The sequence below is a fragment of the Scyliorhinus torazame genome, chromosome 1 (assembly GCF_047496885.1).
Source record: "Scyliorhinus torazame isolate Kashiwa2021f chromosome 1, sScyTor2.1, whole genome shotgun sequence".
Lineage (NCBI taxonomy): Eukaryota > Metazoa > Chordata > Chondrichthyes > Carcharhiniformes > Scyliorhinidae > Scyliorhinus > Scyliorhinus torazame.
In genome coordinates this window covers 273,658,389-273,675,773 of record NC_092707.1, presented here as the reverse complement: position 1 = coordinate 273,675,773, position 17,385 = coordinate 273,658,389, and the positions used below count along the sequence as shown (strand labels likewise).

Below are 17,385 nucleotides of genomic sequence, written 5' to 3'. Positions count from 1 at the left end.
AGCTGAATGGACTCCCCCTGTTCACTAGTTCCTAAACAAGACAACCATTGCACCACCAAGTTAATGGAAGGGGGGCTTGGGCATACACACAATTACACAATTATTTACGCTCAAAAACGAACAGCACACATTTCGAAGCCCCGGTAAAAGAAAAACAGCAAACGGCTTTCCAATAACTTCGGAATTTAAACGCACTGCCATACCAAAAGAAGCAGTGCGGACAAATGGCAGCCTTTCACAAACAATTGCAAGCGACTTCAACTGGTGATGCTACAGGCAACACAAGAGTAAAATTCAAATAGGTAAACTTGTCGCAATTTTTACTGTCTCGTTTTCGAGCACGTGAAATTCTCAGAAACAAGAAACACATCCCAAACATGCGCTCAGGTTGAAATATTGGCGACGGCATGCATTTTAAGCAAACTGCGAAGTTGGTGTGAAACCACTGCTGTGGTTTAAAAAACATCAAATCAGTATCCTTCAATACAAAGTATCAAGTGTGGTGGGCTTGCCACAATTCGGGGGCAGGAAGCAAAATATTGGGTGCACCGCAAACTTAAACGTCCAAGACTCGTTGCAAAGCGGCTCCCTTTTAAATCTTTGCCATGCAGTCGACAGTGAAACCGACCATTTTGCTACAAGCTCGCTCCATTATCTCTCATCTTAAAAAGGAGCCCCTGATACTTTTGGTGGGTATATATTTTTTCTCTGTCCGCTGCAACTGTTGCGAACATTTCAACGCAACCACCAGGCTCAAGAGGAGAATGTGTGTCTTGCAGCGCACAAGCAAAATCAATACAACCGTCTGGTGTGCACAGTGCACTTTTAAAAACTGTCCTCTGGAAGGGCAGCAAGGCACAATGAGTATGGGAGGCAAACGGACTGGGCGAGTTGCTCTCATCGGCTCCCTGCCCTGCTCGGTGAAGTTAGTCGGGGAAGTGTGGAAGGGGGGAGCGAGCTGTCTTCCTACCTGTCAGCGCAGCACTGTCGCTGTTTGCATTCAACTGGGCAGAATTCACTGAAGAACCCAGCAGGCGCTGCACGCGCCCGCCCTGCAATCCAGTCAGCGCCTTTCATTAAACCAGCTTCAAATGACACCGCGTCAGGAAGGCGATAGGAAGTAATACATAAACATATGCGTGCGTTAGAGAGAGAGAGCAAAAAAAGGAAATTTCTTACATCAAACAGACAGGAAGAGAAGATGTGGGCGGTACGTCAGCAACGCCGGTTGCTGTGGCGATAAGGGTGTTTTTTTTTTGTCCAGTTGCACTGACTTGTGTGTCCTCAATCTCCCCTCATTTTTCCCATATTCGAGTCTGGACTATTCCCCGCAAAAAATAAAACCTCACACGGGAGAGAGGGCTGGGGGATGAAGAAAAAACTTGCACTCCCCCCGGCGTCAAATAAAATGTCAAGACTTGCGACAGAGAAAAGCGCCCGCTGTCAATCCGGAGCAAGCGCTTCGCTTCACTACGCTCCGCCACGTTCCATTCCCGGGCTAAAATTCTAAACTCCCGGGCGAACGTTCTGTAATCCCAGGCTCAGATTCTACAGCCCCGGGCCAACGTTCTATAATTCTGGGCTCCGATTCTATACTCCCGGGCTAACGTTCTACAGCACTATCTCGGTGGGAGAGCAGTGCATGTTTCCCTTCACAGGACCAGGAAAAGAGCGGTGCGGGGGAACATGCATTAAGATGGAACTGAATAGCTCTGTACAGCCTGCGCGTGCACGGCCAAGGTTAATGAAATTCTCACTGTAAATCCTCCAGTCGGTGGGAACTCTGCAGTCAGCAAAGGGAAGCCAATTGGACCGTCCCTCTCAAATAACATGTGACCACTATTACTGGGGAAATACATACGTCATTGTCTTGTATATATAAATATATATATATGCACACATTAAATCAAGAATTCAGTACCGTGTTGTGAATCTAGGACCGCCGTGTGCGGTGTATGCATTCTGCTGCCTTTTCTGTTGCAATGACCGTCTTGTTCCTTCTGATTTACAACTGCTCTTCCTAATCTGTAATTGATGGCAGAATAGAACATGCATTTTGTAGGCGGGTTTTTTTTTTGCTAAACTTTACCATTAATGCTAGAGGGACAAGGGCAGGATCATTTGTCCCCGATTTCGAAAATCAAAGCAGTGGCAAAAAAGGGCTCGGAGATTTCGCTTGTGCGAGGACACATCTTTCTGTGCTTGCTTGCGGTGAGCACTGTAGGATGGCAGCCGGGGCGGGGCGGGGGGGAGCCTCGGATGTTTACAGCGATTTGCCGTTTGCCAAAAATGCGCTTGACATCATGTGGTAAAACAAAACAAAACTTCATTACACTCGGTCTGAGTTCGCAGAGAGTGGCCATTTAGATGTTTAATATTTGTGCAGAATGTGTTCCTGAGGTTGCAAAACAAAACTGACCAGCTTGCTGGGGGGGGGGGGGGGGGTGCAATGAGGGAAGGCTGCAACCTCAGAAAGGAACCAACAAGTTAAAACCACCCCTGATGTAACAACGTACGAAGTCTTACAACACCAGGTTAAAGTCCAACAGGCTTGTTTCGATGTCACTAGCTTTCGGAGCACTGCTCCTTCCTCAGGTGAATGAAGAGGTCTGTTCCAGAAACACATATATAGACAAATTCAAAGATGCCAAACAATGCTAGGAATGCAAGCATTAGCAGGTGATTAAATCTTTACAGATCCAGAGATGGGGTAACCTCAGGTTAAAGAGGTGTGAATTGTATCAAGCCAGGACAGTTGGTAGGATTTTGCAGGCCAGATGGTGGGGGATGAATGTAATGTGACATGAATCCCAGGTCCCGGTTGAGGCCGCACTCATGTGTGCGGAACTTGGCTATAAGTTTCTGCTCGGCGATTCTGCGTTGTCGCGGGTCCTGAAGGCCGCCTTGGAGAACGCTTACCCGGAGATCAGAGGCTGAATGCCCTTGACTGCTGAAGTGTTCCCCGACTGGAAGGGAACATTCCTGCCTGGTGATTGTTGCGCGATGTCCGTTCATTCGTTGTTGCAGCGTCTGCATGGTCTCGCCAATGTACCACGCTTCGGGACATCCTTTCCTGCAGCGTATGAGGTAGACAACGTTGGCCGAGTCGCACGAGTACGTACCACGTACCTGGTGGGTGGTGTTCTCACGTGTAATAGTGGTATCCATGTCGATGATCTGGCACGTCTTGCAGAGATTGCCATGACAGGGTTGTGTGGTGTCGTGGTCACTGTTCTGAAGACTGGGTAGTTTGCTGCAAACAATGGTTCGTTTGAGGTTGCGCAGTTGTTTGAAGGCAAGTAGTGGGGGTGTGGGGATGACCTTGGCAAGATGTTCATCGTCATCAATGACGTGTTGAAGGCTGTGAAGAAGATGACGTAGTTTCTCCGCTCCGGGGAAGCACTGGACGACGAAGGGCATCTTTCAACGTCTGTAGATGTCTGTTACGCTCCTCCTCGTCTGAGCAGATCCTGTGTATACGGAGTGCTTGTCCATAGGGGATGGCTTCTTTAATGTGTTTAGGGTGGAAGCTGGAGAAGTGGAGCATCATGAGGTTACACGTGAGAACACCACCCACCAGGTACGTGGTACGTACTCGTGCGACTCGGCCAACGTTGTCTACCTCATACGCTGCAGGAAAGGATGTCCCGAAGCGTGGTACATTGGCGAGACCATGCAGACGCTGCGACAACGAATGAACGGACATCGCGCAACAATCACCAGGCAGGAATGTTCCCTTCCAGTCGGGGAACACTTCAGCAGTCAAGGGCATTCAGCCTCTGATCTCCGGGTAAGCGTTCTCCAAGGCGGCCTTCAGGACCCGGGGCAACACAGAATCGCCGAGCAGAAACTTATAGCCAAGTTCCGCACACATGAGTGCGGCCTCAACCGGGACCTGGGATTCATGTCACATTACATTCATCCCCCACCATCTGGCCTGCGAAATCCTACCAACTGTCCTGGCTTGATACAATTCACACCTCTTTAACCTGGGGTTACCCCATCTCTGGATCTGTAAAGATTTAATCACCTGCTAATGCTCGCATTCCTAGCATTGTTTGGCATCTTTGAATTTGTCTATATATGTGTTTCTGGAACAGACCTCTTCATTCACCTGAGGAAGGTGCAGCGCTCCGAAAGCTAGTGACATTGAAACAAACCTGTTGGACTTTAACCTGGTGTTGTAAGACTTCGTACTGTGCTCACCCCAGTCCAACGCCGGCATCTCCACATCACTGATGTAACAAGATTGAGAACAGGACCTTTCCATTGTGGTTACTCAATAACCAAGATTCTATTTTCATTAACTGAGATTCCGGAGTTGTTAGTGGTACCTGAGGGATTGCACTCTGCAATTCAGTTCTTTTCTCTGTGCTAAAGCTAATGTTATCATGAAAAACAAGGCGTTTTCCTGCAAGTGCACCGGGATACGGTGGCCCACCGGCCGCGTCTGTGGCAGTCTGCGGGTTTGAAGCATTAAGGTGCCCACGTGCTCAATATTCATTGCTAATGTCACAGGGGAATAAAGGAAACAAAAATGTGTTGTTTTACTTCAATAGATTTAGAAAGAGAAATTGATTTGCAGGATTGATTTTTTGGATCTTGTCTTTTAAGCACTGGTTCTTCATGTGCTGTGTTCTTCACCACTGGAGCTCATGGGAGGGCTTCTCTGTTAGCCGACGCCGAAATCGGGAAATGCAATTGGGGGTAGAATAGCTCCAACACCAAAATCGCGGCAGGCGCCGACTTGGTGCCAAATTGCGATTCTCCGTCACCTCGAAAATAGCGTCAAAGCGTGTCACTCCACACGTACAGTAGACACCGTTTCCATTTTATTGGCGCGCCCGACCCATTATTTTCCAGGGTCCCCGCGATTTTCCGCCTCCGATGGGCTAAGTTCCTGATGGCGCGGTTCACTTGTGCTTTTAAAAATCGTGAAACCGGCATGGTGGCTGCTGAGCGAGAATGAGGGGAGGTAGGGCACGGAGAGGAGCGACTAGGCTGTCGGTTAGGACACTGGCTGGGGTGGGTGTGGTGAACCATTGTATTATATTGTACATACTGTTCTTACTTATTGTACTGACTGTTCTTACTGTTTGTTACACGTCTGGGTTTGTCCCTGCTGGCTCCACCCCTCGGTCTCAAGTATAAAGGTAGCTAACCTCCAGCCCTGCCCTCATTCTGGGACCGGCTGCCAGCAGGTATCTTTTAGCTGATTAAAGCCACAGTTTACTCTTCCGACTCTCATCTGTCGTCATTGATGGTACATCAATTTAATCAACTAAAATTTTAAGATGGATCCATCGCTCAAGCCTGATCGCCTGGAGCTGGACCCCCAAGCAGCCGACGCCACTGCCACGTTTGAACACTGGCTAAGCTGCTTCGAATCTTACATTGATTCCTCTGCCGCCGCAGTCGCTGAGACCCACAAGCTGCGAGTCCTCAACTCCCGGGTGAACCCGCAAGTTTTCTTTCTTATCAGAGATGCTACCTCGTTCGAGGATGCGATAAAGCTGTTGAAGGGGTAGTATGTTAAGGAAGTCACTAAGGTGTACGCTAGGCATCTCCTTGCCACGAGGCGATAGCTCCCCGGAGAATCGCAAGCTGAATTTCTGCGCGCCTTGCGGGTACTCGGCCGGAACTGCAGCTGTAAGGCGGTAGCGGCTGTCAAGCACACCGAATTGCTGATCCGGGACGCCTATGTCGCAGGCATAAAATCTAATTATATCCGCCAGCGCCTACTAGACCGGGGTACACTCGACTTCCAAGACACAGTACAACTCTCGGACTCGTTGGAAGTGGCCTTCCATAACATGGATGCCTACATCTCCGACCACGGGGCACCCTCGTGGATGTCGTGGGCGCCGCCATCACCCGACCTAGGGGCGCCGCAAGCCCGTGCCGCGCAGCAACCTGCATTCTCCGGAGGCCCGAAATGTTACCTCTGTGGCCAGGGTAAGCACCCCAGACAACGCTGCCCAGCGAGGAGCGCGATCTGCAATGGGTGCGGAAAGAAGGGCCACTTCTCTAAAGTCTGCCAGGCCCAACCTGTTTCTAAACCCAGCAGCGCTGCGTGTAGCCCGCGGGGACCGCCCCCATCTTCCCAGTGGGGGCTGCCATCTTCGACGCCACCCGCCACGTGGGGGCCGCCATCTTCGACGCCATCCGCCACGTGGGGGCCGCCATCTTTGAATCACCCCTCCACCTCCCGGAACCCCTGCTCACCAGATCGTACACTGGCCTCCACAACCCTTGATCAGCCCACCCACATTCCGAAGCTCGCCTCCATCACCCTCGACCAATCTCGACCTCATCACCTCACTAAATCCATGATGGCCGTCCGGATTAACGGCCACGAGACAACCTGCCTCTTCGACTCCGGGAGCACGGACGGAGAGTTTCATTCACCCAGGTACAGTACGGTGCTGCTCCCTCCCAATTTTACCCGCGACCCAGAAAATCTCCCTGGCTTCCGAATCACATTCCGTGGAGTCCGTGGGTACTGTGTCGCAACTCTTACAGTATGGGGCGTCGAGTACAAAAATTTCAAGCTCTACGTCCTCCCCCAACTCTGCGCTGCCCTACTACTAGGTCTAGATTTCCAATGCCACCTCAAAAGAGTTACCTTGGAGTTCGATGGACCCCTGCCCCCTCTCACCGTTTGTAGCCTCTCGACCCTTAAGGTCGCCCCACCCCCGCTCTTTGCTAACCTCACCCCGGACTGTAAGCCCGTCGCCACTAGGAGCAGACGATACAGTGCTCGGGACAAGGCCTTTATCAGGTCGGAGGTCCAGCGAATCCTGCGGGAAGAGATCATAGAAGCCAGTACTAGCCCCTGGAGAGCCCAAGTGTTGGTCGTCAAAACTGAGAAGAAGCACCGGATGGTCATCGACGACAGTCAGACCATCAACCGGTACACGTAGCTCGATGCGTACCCCCTCCCCCGCATATCTGACATGGTCAATCAGATTGCGCAGAACCGAGTCTTCTCCACTATTGACTTGAAGTCCGCGTACCACCAGCTCCCTATCCGCCCGGAGGACTGCTAATACACTGCCTTCGAGGCAGATAGCCGCCTCTACCACTTCCTCAGGGTCCCCTTCGGCGTCATCAATGGGGTCTCGGTCTTCCAATGGTTAACCAGTACGGGCTGCGGGCCATGTTCCCGCATCTGGATAATGTCACCATCTGCGGCAATGACCAGCAGGACCATGACGCTAACCTCCAACATTTCCTCCACACTGCCAAGCTTCTTAACCTGACAGACAATAAGGAGAAATGCGTTTTCCGCACAACCCGCCTAGCCATCCTTAGCTACGTTGTGGAAAATGGAGTCCTAGGGCCCACTTCCACTGGAACTTCCACTCCCCCACTGCCCCAAGGCCCTGAAGAGATACCTGGGGTTCTTTTCCTATTATGCCCAGTGGGTCCCCAATTATGCGGACAAGGCCCGCCCACTCATTAAATCCACCATTTTTCCCCTGACGGCTGAGGCCCGCCAGGCCTTCACCCACATCAAAACAGATATTGCCAAAGCCACGATGCACGCAGAAGACGAGTCCATCCCGTTCCAGGTGGAGAGCGATGCGTCCGACTTTGCTCTGGCCGCTGCCCTCAACCAGGCGGGCAGGTCCATGGCTTTCTTCTCCCGTACCCGCCAGGGCTCCGAAATACGACACTCCTCCGTCGAAAAGGAAGCCCAGGCCATTGTGGAAGCTGTGCGACATTGGAGGCATTACCTGGCTGGCAGGCGATTCACTCTCCTCACTGACCAACGGTCAGTTGCCTTCATGTTTAACAATACGCAGCGGGGCAAGATCAAGAATGACAAGATCCTAAGGTGGAGGATCAAACTCTCCACCTATAATTATGATATCTTGTATCGACCAGGGAAGCTCAATGAGCCCCCAGATGCCCGATCCCGCGGTACATGTGCCAGCGCACAAGTATAACGACTTCGGGCCCTCCACAATGACCTCTGTCACCTGGGGGGTCACCCGTTTCTTTCATTTTATCAAGGCCCGCAACCTGCCTTACTCCATCGAGGAGGTCAGGACCATGACCAGGGACTGCCAGGTCTGCATGGAGTGCAAACCGCACTTCTATCGGCCGGATAGAGCACACCTGGTAAAGGCCTCCCGCCCCTTTAAGCGCCTCAGCATTGATTTCAAACGGCCCCTCCCCTCCACTGACCGTAATGTGTACTTTCTCAACATCATTGATGAATACTCACGTTTCCCTTTTGCCATCCATCCCGTGCCCTGACATGACCTCTGCCACATTCATCAAGGCCCTGCACGGCCTCTTCACCTTGTTCGGTTTCCCCACTTACATCCATAGCGATCGGGGTTCCTCCTTCATGAGTGATGAGCTGCATCAGTTCCTGCTTAGCAAGGGCATCGCCTCAAGCAGGACTACCAGCTACAACCCCCAGGGAAACGGACAGGTGGAGAGGGAGAACGCGACGGTGTGGAAGGCCGTCCTTCTTGCCCTACGGTCTAGAAGTCTCCCTATCTCCTGCTGGCAGGAGGTCCTTCCCGATGCACTCCACTCCATCCGGTTGCTCCTGTTCACCGCCACCAATGCGACACCTCACGAGAGAATGTTTGTCTTCCCCAGGAAGTCCACCTCAGGGGTCTCGCTCCCGTCCTGGCTGACGGATACATGGCCCGTCCTCCTCCGGAAGCATGCGAGGAGTGACAAGTCGGATCCCCTGGTTGAACGGGTCCTTCTCCTCCATGCTAACCCCCAATATGCCTACGTGGCTCACCATGACGGGCGGGAGGACACAGTCTCCCTTCGGGACTTGGCACCCGCAGGTTCCCCAGCGACCATCACCACTACCCCCGACTCTACACTGTCTCCCTCCGTTGCTACTCATGACTCTATACCGTCTCCCTCCGTTGCTGCTTATCCGGAAGATGACACACTCCTGGATACGCAAGCCTCAACACTTCATCCGACACCAGTGTCCTCACCACAGCCGGGACTGAGGCGATCACAGCGGAAGGTCAAAGCTCCCGACAGACTCGATCTCTAATTCAACCCGTCCACTTCACCCCCGCCGGACTCTTTTTTTAAACAGGGGGTGAATGTGGTGAACCACTGTATTATATTATACATACTGTTCTTACTTATTGTACTTACTGTTTGTTACATGTCTGGGTTTGTCCCTACTGGCTCCGCCCCTCGGGCTCAAGTATAAAGGTAGCTAACCTCCAGCCCTGCCCTCATTCTGGGACCGGCTGCCAGCAGGTATCTTTTAGCTGATTAAAGCCACAGTTTACTCTTCCGACTCTCGCCTGTCGTCATTGATGGTACATCAGTGGGGATGGCCCTGCCAGGGGAGGGGGGACGGGGGGAACAGGCCAAGTTGCCGGGGGACCCACCCCGGTACTGGGGCGGTGCCCAGGCACGACCGCCATTAGGGTGGCCATCTCGCTGCATACTGTTATGGGCCAGGGTTCAGAGAACCCAAAGGTGTATCATGGAGTTCACCTGACCCACAACGTTTAATAGATTGTGGTATGGGGAGCACACGGCCCACTCTACAGGTGTGGTACAGCAGAAATGGAAAAGTATTTTTTAAAGCAAAACAATGTTTATTCTATGAACTCAAGTTAACATTTTAAAAACAAACAGTGAACATCTTTGCAACCATTAATTCAAATACAACCCCCAAAGAGTACAACGCTAAGTAATGCTTATGCTGTCCTTTTAACATCCAGAAGACTTACAAAAAAACATAACCTTTAACAGAAGCACATCAGGTTAAAGTCACTACTGTTATTAGTTTTAAATCACCAGGATCGATTTACAGTCTTTAGATTACAGAGCAAGACTCTAATACACCTTCGGCTGTGACTGCAGCTATCCAGCTCTGAAAACGAAACTAAAACATACACTGCAGCAAACAGTCTAAAACGAAAGTAAAAAGCTGACAGACAGCCAGCTCCACCCCCTCTCTTACCTCACTGCAGTAATAAACACCCATTTCTTAAAGGTACTCTCACTACAGGTATTTATATACACACCCATTTATAAACACCAATTTCTTAAAGGTACTCTCATGACAGTACCCACTGACCACCCAACTTGGCTCCTGGTTCTGCACAGTGACATCGGTCGTATGGATTCCCCCACCCACGTAACCCCACCACACCACCCCCCTGCCCCAAACCCCCCCCCCACCCAGCCATCACCCTCCAGTGGCCCACCCAGGGCAACACCCACAGTATCCCTTTACAAAAACTGTGCCAGCCAATGGTACCCCTGGCATCAGGGATGGGCACCTGGGCTAGAGGCCCCCCTCAGTGCCGGGCACCAACGGGATGAGGGGATGGTGGGGAGGGAGATGCGGATGCGAATCGCGCAGTGCCAGTCAGGGCCACTGTCAGCGGGTACATACCATGCTAACGTGTCGACCTTTTGCCCCCTGCAGGCAATGGATATTGGAATTCAACCAGCAATGGTGGCCTTCCTGCTGGTCGCCGCAGCCCTGGGAGCTGCTCGAGGAGGAGGAAGCTGCAGCAGCGGAGGTGGCAGCAGCGGAGGTGGCAGCAGAGAGGCAGGTAGCAGCTGCCCAGTTTGGAGAGCCGGCTTCCCAACAGGCCAAGGAGGAGGAGGTACCAAGGAGGCGCGCATGAGGCCTCATCTGTACCGACACCGCCTGTCGTTCGAGGACGTGCTGGACCGGACATGCAGTCGAAGACTTCGGATGAGCTGAGAGACAGTGCGACATATCTGCTAGACGATGGCACACCTGGCACTGCAGGGGTATGGGGGAGGACACCCGCTCCCGGTGGATGTCAAGGTGACTGTCGTCCTGAATATTTATGCCACGGGGTCTGTCCAGGTGCCGGGTGGGGACCTGTCCGGGATCTCACAGAGCTCAGTGTACAGGTGCATGCAAGCATGGAGGTCCTATATGCCCAGGCGGATCAGTATATCTACTTTGATGTGGACTGAGCCCACCAGGATGCCCGGGCAGCAGGGTTCGCCATCATGGCCAGGATATTACAGGTCCAGGGGGTGGTTGACGGGATGCATGTCCCCCTACGAGCACCTGCAGATAACAGGCCGCTCTACACAAACCAAAAGGAGTTCCACTCGATGAATGTGCAGCTGATGTGTGACCATCAGCTGCGCATCATACACGTCTGTGCCCGATACCCGGGCAGTGTGCTTGACGCCTTCATCCTGGCACATTCGACGATCCCTGACATGTTCGAGATGCCCCCCGGGCTGAGGCGTTTGTTCCTAGGCGACAGGAGTTATCCACTGCAGTCATGGTAGATGCCACCTATCCGGAGGCCACACACTGAAGCTACAATGACACCCATACCATGACCAGGGGTGTTATTGAGCGGTGCTTCAGCATCCTGAAGATGCGGTTCAGGTGCCTGGACCACTCTGGAGGGGCCCTCCAGTATGATGCTGAGAGGATTGCCCGCATCATGGAGGCCTGTTGTGTTCTCCACAACATCGTGCAGCAGAGGGGCGATGTGCTGCAGAGGAGGCAGAACATCAGGCCTCGTCCGACGAGGAGGATGCAGGGGAGGTGGATGGTGGGCAGAGCATGGAGCCCAGGCAGGCACAGGAGGCCACAAGACATATGTGCCAGGGCCAACAGGTAATTGCCGCTCTGATTGCCTCCAGGTTCACCGACTAGGGGCATAGACACTGCATTCCAACCCCACACCCCTCACGTAACACCCTGGCACCCCCACCCCCCCACCTGCACCTCCCTCCGTGATACATATCTGTCACACTACGGGGTGTGGGCCCTGGGTTGGCAGTAACAGCGGGTCTGGTCCACGGGATGGAGGATGATGACAACCTGCTCTGCATTGAGCTCTGCTGTTCCACATCATTTGACAACATCTGACTCCTGCCCACGGTAGCACTTTCCACCATCCACCTGGGTGATCCCTGCATGCAAGCTGGTCATTCCATCACACGGTCCCATCGGATCCCTGGGGTGGAGGTGGTGGGAACAGTTGGGGGGTGGGGGGGGGGGGTGAGGAGGGAGCAGGGGCCACTAACAGAGTCCGCACCATTCCCCCAACATCTGCCCATTCCCCCGCGCCGGCCAGCCCAGACGAGCCCACCCCTCACACGTATCAGACAGAGCACCGAGGTTGTAGCAGTGGCAACAGGTGTTTATTGTGAACAAATGTAGTAAGGTTTGTGCCCTGGCCCCTATAAACTGTGCCCTGCACCTGTCCCAACTTAACTGGTGTCTAATTTTCTGGCCTTACGGACTCTAATGCTGCGTCTAGGTGGTTCCCTAGATGGTACAGCAGGAGTGGAGGCGGCCTGCTGTGATTCCTGCCCTGCTGTGATTCCTCCCCGTTGGAGGGCGTCTTCTGAGGCGACCGGGCCTGGATGAGCCCTGCTGCTGCTCAGATGTCCCGGGTGGCGTGTTGCTGCCCTGTTCTCCCTGCTGCCCATAGGATGTGCCAGGGATAGGAGGGAGAGTGTCCGAAGTGCTGCGGTGTTCCGGCACCTCCCCTGCGGAAGCCACCTGCTTGGGCCGCATCCTCCCTCCCTCGGGGTGCCCGATGGCCCCCGGGTTACTCCATGGGACGGGGGTGCGAGGGGAGCTGTCCCCTAAGGCTCGCCCGCTACCTAGCACTGCCAGTCCTGGAGGCCCGCTCTGACCTCGACCCGGGTCTGCATGCTGGCAGCCATCGAGCACAGAGAGTGGACCATCTCCGCCTAGGACTGCACCATATCACCCATTGACTGTGCCACCACCTTCAGTGTTTGTGACATATCAGCCAGTGACTGCACCATCTCCCTCTGGGACTGGGCCACCTCCCTCTGTGTCTACGCCAAGTTGGCCAGCGCCAGGACAATGCCGCCGCCGTTCTCAGCCATGGCCTGCTGTGACTGGGCCACGCTCTGGAGCGCCGCCGCAAATTCCATGTGGCTGTAGCTCCACGGATGCCTGTGAGACGGCAACCCTGTCCTGGGACTTGGCCAGCGCCCGCACAGAATGCCTTGGACTTGCTGATCCATGACCAAAATCGTCATACCCCAATGCTTCCACCCCGGACGCCACACGTGCGGTGTTGGCCTGGGTGGCATGCATGGCCGCCACCACCTCCTGCTGCTGCACACAGTTGGACTCCTCCAACTGCACCTATAGGTGCTGGATCCTCGTCGACAACCCCTCATGTAGTCCCTGGCTCTGCGACTGCATCTCCACCATAGATGGGACTGCCTGTTCTAGAAGCCAGGAAACCCATTTGGACGACAGCTAGTCCCTGGGGTCGGCCCCCCTCTGCCCATCCACTCCCTTGGGTGTTTCTACGTCCACCTGCTGTACCGGGTCAACTGTGTGGGGCACAACAAATAGTGTCCCAGGAGCCTCTCCACTAATATGGCCAACCGAGGTGAGTGTCTCTGGGATGGTGGAGGGTGTTGGAGACACAGTGACGGAAAGTCAGGATCATCCTCCGACCCGAGCTCCGATATCCCCTGAGTCTTGGACGGAGGGCTAGTGTCCAAGCTGCTCCCATCACTAGTTGGCTCAAGGGGGGGGGCACCAGCTGTGGCACTGGCCCCATCTCCAGCAAGTCCTGCAAGACACAAGACAAGACACATGGTTAGACCATGGGCCGGGGCATGGTGGGGGTGGGTGTGGGGGGGTGATGATGTGGGGTGGTGTAGGGTGTGGGTGGTGGTGAGGATAATGTGGGTGTGAGGGTGGCGTGGGGGTGAGGGTGGTGTGGGGTGGCACTGGGGTGATTGTTGACACACGTGTCATGAAGAACTGCAACTCAGTGGGGTCTCACTTCCTCGCCCATGGCTGAAATCCACCTTGACGACCTCCCGTTCCTCCGCGCTGCTGACCACGTCCAGGACCCTCTGCTCTATAATGGTGACAGGCCGCAGGTCTGGTGGTCCCCCTCTTGTCTTCTTCCGCTCCCGGCGGTTGTGGGTGGTCTTCGCCTGGTGGTGGTGGTGGGGGGGGACGACACAGAATACAACAGTGTTAAACAATCCGATGCATGCAGCCCTGGTGGCCTCAGTGGCCAGTGCACCCAGCCATGGCAGCTGGTATGGGTGCCGGCACGTGGGGCAGGGTGGGGGTTCGGCTGTCCTCTGGGGTGGAGAGAGTGGGTTACGGGTGTGTGGGAGGAGGGCGGGGCTAGTTCCAGACGCACAGTGGTGCCGACTCACCCTGGCCGCCCTGAGGAGGTCGTGCAGTTTTTTCCGGTACTGCTGGCCGGTCCGGGTGGCGTTGCCGATGGCGCTGACCACCTCTGCCACCTGCGCCCAGGCGCGGCGAACAGCGGCGGCTGGCAGCCTCCTTCCCGGGCCAGGGTACAGAGTCAATCACCTTTCCTACACAGCATCCAAGAGGATCTTCAGCTCTGCGTCCGTGAACCTTGTGCCCCTCTCCTTTCTGCCATATTGTTGGCTGGGATGATGTGTGTGCGGGGAGAATTGTTTATATCCGGCTGCAGCTTGACATCCTCCTGCCTATCAATCACGGACCCGGCGAAACCCGCACCGATTTTCATTGGAATCAATTGTGTTCCACGCGGCACCTGTGCTAGTCCCTTAATAGTAACGAAATCGGTGCAGATGTGGTGCCAATTATTTTGTCGTGAAAACCCACGGATTCTCCATTTGCCTCAACACTTAGTCTCAGAAACGGAGAATCCCGCCCCATGACCCTCCATTTTTCACGGTCTTTGACAGCAGCCAACATCTTGGTGTTGTTCTCAAATCTTATAACTGCCCTGCTCCTTAAACTTTGATGTATTTCCTTCTTTCGCCACACTACCAGAAGGATGTGGAGGCTTTAGAGAGGGTGCAGAAGAGATTTACCAGAATGTTGCCTGGTATGGAGGGCATTAGCTATGAGGAGCGGTTGAATAAACTCGGTTTGTTCTCACTGGAACGAAGGAGGTTGAGGGGAGACCTGATAGAGCTATACAAAATTATAGACAGAGTGGATAGTCAGAGGCTTTTCCCCAGGGTAGAGGGGTCAATTACTAGGGGGCATAGATTTAAGGTGAGAGGGGCAAGGTTTAGAGTAGATGTACGAGGCAAGTTTTTTACGCAGAGGGTAGTGGGTGCCTGGAACTCGCTACCAGAGGAGGTGGTGGACGCAGGGACGATAGTGACATTTAAGGGGCATCTTGACAAATACATGAATAGGATGGGAATAGAGGGATACGGACCCAGGAAGTGTAGAAGATTGTAGTTTAGTCGGGCAGCATGGTCGGCACGGGCTTGGAGGGCCGAAGGGCCTGTTCCTGTGCTGTACATTTCTTTGTTCTTTGTTCTTTGTTCTTTGTTCTTTGTTCTTTCTCTCCCTCTAGCCCTGCTACCCTCAATTTTACCAGCCAATACCAGATATTCTAGTTCCCCCTAAGCATGAGGCAAATAATTGTAATTGACTTGATCGCCTGTGCCAACTGTGATTAAATATATCCCTGGAGCTATCATCACATCACTTGTCCCCACACGCTTAAGCCATTGGTTGCCCAACACATCCATCCGTGTGATGTACAGTCTTTCTACACCAATTGGAAAGCAAGAAGATTCATTACTCAATTGGATAATGCTTGATTGTCAGCCAGACAATTTTTTCCCTGCTAGTTTCAACATTTTTATATCGAGGAAAAAAGAAATCAGCAAATAATATTTTTTATGACATTTTTATTGTCCCAATGATTTTGCTCCACGGCTGCACACACCAATGCCCTGAAGGTTGATCTTTGATTCCTGGGTTGGCAGCCCCTTTGATCACCTGCATAAGTGCCCAAGACTTGTTCCTAAGTTTCTTTTCATAGAATCATAGAATCCCTACAGTGCAATTGTGCTATCCACAATGCTACCATGCTGCCCTTCATGTGAACATCACAGCACATACACACATACATAATGATGGACAGATCAACGGACCAATTAGCACACACAACACGACAGCCAATCACAGACAAGAGCATACACAGTACAAAACAAGGAACACAACACTTCCTGGGCAGTCCAGCAGGAGACGGCTCAGGGCAAGGACCTCCATACCAGAGACTCAGACAGTCACCATGTGCTGAGTACCAGAGTTTGCTATGTCAATAGTTAAATGAAATAAAACTGCGTTGTACCAATCGCAACCATGTTGGTTCGTCTGTGTCTCAGAGTACCCAACACTTCATTTGGAATTTGGGAAGAAACTGGAGCACCCGGAGGAAACCCACACAGACACAGGGAGAATGTGCAAATGCCACACAGAGAGTCACCCAAAGTCAGAACTGAACCCTGGCTCCTGGCGCTGTGAAGCAGCAGTGCCACTGTGCACTTTTAGTGCAATGGAGACAGGAATGCAGCTCCAGACAAACAGTGCCGGTGTTCGAGTTTTCCTAGAATTTTGAAAGAGCGATGTCATTCCTGAACTTCTCCGGTGATGCAATTAGTTGTTGCTTCAACATGTTGGGCCACGCATGATAGGACACAGAATAAAGGCACCAATTCCTCATAATCCCAGTTTAAGACAGAGCATAATGGTGGCATTCTGGAGAACCTTATCCCTTCAGTGTGAGATATCCTGGTCCACTTTTGTCCACTACGTGGTCCAAGGGTTGAACCATCCACAAATGCTATGCACTACAGCAGAGCTTAGTTCTATCCTCCCTCCACATTCACATCTGCAGACTTTCCCATTGATGTCACTGGACTGAACCAATGAAGAAACCTCTCTTCCCAAAGAGTGGAGAGAATGTGGAACTCACTGCAACAGAGAGGGGCTGAAGTGAATAGTGCAGATGCATTTAAAGAGAATCTGGAATCTGGAATCTGACTGGTCACAATGGTAGACTTAGATAAGGAAGATAAAGAGGATGTTCGAGTGGGGCTTGAACACAGGCATGACCTGGTTGGGCCAAATGGCCTGTTTCTCTGCCATGTATCCTACGCTGACTGGTTGTGATTTAATCTGAGGATCACCACACCTCAGTTGAGAGATGAGGTTGAGAAGGTGGGGCCTTCTTGGATAATCTCCGCTGGTACAGAATTGAATCCACGCTGTTAGCATCGCTCTGCATCATGAACCAGCCGTCCAGCCAACTGAGCTAACTGACCTGGAAGACTGTAATGTTCTGTACAATACAATTCCGGTTACCTGTATGTGGGAAATGAGGTGTAATCGTTTTGACAGACTTGTCTAATGCCTCCATGAGGGCTCACTTTAGCCTTTTAATGCCGTTTAACACCATGCACGTGTTTGAATTTGAAAGCATCAAATGAATTTATTAAACAAAAGGCAAACAAACGCATAACTGTTGTACAATAGGCACTTTGGCTGATGTCCAGCGTGTGAAAGTAAAAATCAAGACTAACACTGCTGTGCAGTACTGAGGGAGCACT

At 52.7% G+C, this 17,385-nt stretch overlaps 1 protein-coding gene across 5 annotated transcripts in view; it reads right to left on the bottom strand.

The window, feature by feature from the left end:
- LOC140421442 (1-phosphatidylinositol 4,5-bisphosphate phosphodiesterase beta-4-like) overlaps positions 1-1,725 on the bottom strand; it is a 677,584-nt gene extending 675,859 nt beyond the window's left edge. For 3 of the 5 annotated variants that reach the window (XM_072506171.1, XM_072506164.1, XM_072506210.1), the window contains exon 1: positions 971-1,109. The gene's annotated coding sequence lies outside the window, so the exon portion shown is untranslated. Of the gene's footprint in view, positions 1-970; positions 1,110-1,179 lie in introns of those variants that run through there. The other 2 variants (XM_072506170.1, XM_072506191.1) reach the window with 2 other exon arrangements.
- Between the last annotated feature and the right edge of the window lie 15,660 nt (positions 1,726-17,385).